The sequence below is a fragment of the Aristolochia californica genome, unplaced genomic scaffold (assembly GCF_029961685.1).
Source record: "Aristolochia californica isolate CCGP_79_NKW_82.1479 unplaced genomic scaffold, dmAriCali1.0.hap1 SCAF_420, whole genome shotgun sequence".
In the NCBI taxonomy this organism is placed as follows: domain Eukaryota; kingdom Viridiplantae; phylum Streptophyta; class Magnoliopsida; order Piperales; family Aristolochiaceae; genus Aristolochia; species Aristolochia californica.
In genome coordinates, this window is record NW_027182127.1 from 7,267 (window position 1) to 10,000 (window position 2,734).

The window sequence follows — 2,734 nt, forward strand, 5'->3', positions numbered from 1 at the left end:
ATTAGATCCAGTTGCATTCTATTGGAATTGAGAGAATAGGCCAAATGAATTTAAATTTGACTTTACTATTTTTTTTGTCCCGAAGTAACTCTCATCAACTAGCACTATTATGATGTGAACCCTTAGGGGTAATTCATCAAATTGGGTAGATGTAAAATAATAACATCTTCTTCATACGATCCCACAATGTATATCTACATAACATATAGATACATTGACTTTCCATTTTTCCACTGATGTATTTTTTCTTAAAAAAAAGCTATACTGCATATATATGCATTTTTTCATATATCATGTATCCGCATGCATAAGATTTTTTTTTTTTTTGTGTTCGAAAGGAACCATATCCAGACCAGACGTGGTACCATATTCTACTAAATAGATATCTGTATTATGATCCAAGTCCAAGTGTTGATTGATTAGATTTGGTCCCACTGAACCTAAACAATCTTGTTTTTTTGAACATGAAGAGATAAAGACGCCATTGCAATTGCCGGAAATACTAGGCCTACTAAAGGCACAAAAAAAGAGGGAAAGTTTAAATCTGTCATAGAATGGGTACCCCCGATTTAATATTTGTACCTCTTATAAAGATATAATAAAATAAGTATGTGAATTAAATTATAAGTATTATATATTATATTATAAGTATTATTAAGTATATAATAAGAAGTACAACAAATGTAGAACTAAATAAGCGTGTTTATACGACTCCACACGAAATACATATAATCCGCTTTATTATTGTATTGTATTGTTGTTCTTGTGCCCTTAATCTTCTAATAAAGAGTTTCTTACGAGTTACTGAAGGGTTTGTTAGGATTCGACCCGACAGGGATTCATAGTACAATACAAAATGTGGGTTCTCGGGAGATATAGAAATCTGAAGGAAATATAGAAAGATGCAACACTTTGATTATAGGATTATAGATTTTATCTATATTCCATATATTAATATAATACTATTAATTTAATTAATAGTATTAATGTAATGGTAATGCGTAAGAAGTAATAAAAAACATGGAATTCTTTTGATTTTTTATTTTCATTTTGAAATTCTATTCCACGAAAGCAAGAATTCACTCTTTTCTCCTGTTGAAAGAGGGTTACTGATTAGTAATCAGTAATAGGGGTAGGAAAAAAAAATAGATTAGATCCGTACAAAAGAATGAAAAGTCATTATCTGAAACTTCTGATTCTAGAACTGAACTTATGTCACCAAAGAAAACTCCATTCTTCTTATTGTGACTTTGATTCCAATAAACTAAAGTTCGTTACAAATAATTGAGATTAGTGTTTTGAATTTTGATTCAAGGGAAAGAAGCCATGTAGCTGAAATAACTCACTCAGAACGCCCTTTAAAGGATTACGCGGTACGATTAGGTCGAATAAGCCCTTAGAGAATAAATACTCAGCACCTTGTGAACCGTCGGGTACTGTCTTATTCAATGTTTGTTCAATTACTCTTTTACCCGCAAATGCAATGTAGGCATTTGGTTCGGCAATAATGATATCTCCGAGCATACCAAAACTGGCTGTTACTCCACCGGTTGTAGGGGATGTAAGGATTGATACATAGAATAACTTTCTAGTTGATTGATAATCATATGAAGCAGAAGATATTTTAGCCATTTGCATCAAACTCAAACTTCCTTCTTGCATGCGTGCTCCTCCAGAAGCACACACCATAATAACAGGTAGAGATCTATTAGTAGCATACTCGATCAAACGGGTGATTTTCTCGCCTACTACGGATCCCATACTACCCCCCATGAAGTGAAAATCCATAACCCCAATTGCTATAGGAATGCCATTTAGTTGACCTATGCCTGTTTGAACAGCCTCAGTTAAACCTGTCTTTCTTTGATAAGAATCGATACGATCCTTATAAGGTTCCTCTTCCGAGTGAAATTCAATGGGATCGATAGAGACCATGTCCTCATCCATAGGTTCCCAAGTGCCCGGATCAATCAAAAGTTCAATTCTATCTGAACTGCCCATTTTCAAATGATATCCACATTGTTCACAAATATTCATTTTTGATCGAAAAAATTTCTTATAATTTAATCCATAACAATTTTCACATTGAACCCATAAATGTTTGTATTTTTGATTTATATCGAAATCATTAGATCTTCCTCTGATGTTGAAATCACTGTCATTACCGCCAGTTCTTATACTAGAACTCTCACTGTCATTACCACTTAAACTTTCACTAAAAATGTAACCATAAATGTCACTATCACTGTCATTATCGTTACCACTTGAAATGTCACTATCAATACTGATATCAGAACGAAGATAACTATCAATGCAACTATTAATGTGATTATTCCAATCATATTTAGTATCATACATGTAACAATCATAGTCGCGATTGTCATTCTTAGTCCCGCTATTCAGATAACTAGAAAAATAACTTTCTAGTTCACTCAAAAAAGAACTCTCATTGTCAATCTCAAAAATCCGATTTTCAATATCAAAATATACGGAATAACTGTCACCATTACTATCCCTAACTAAAAAAGTGTCATCAGAGATGAAACTCCAAATGTCCCTGGCGCCGAATAAATGATCAACATGACTGGAACTCAAAATACCACTATCACTCCAACTATGAATGTTTTTATCCGTATCATTTATAATGGGGTCCTCACTTCCATTGGTATTTCCAATAGGATGACCAAGGCTACCCCTTGATTTACTTAGCCCACGCCAGTGTTCTAACTCCCCG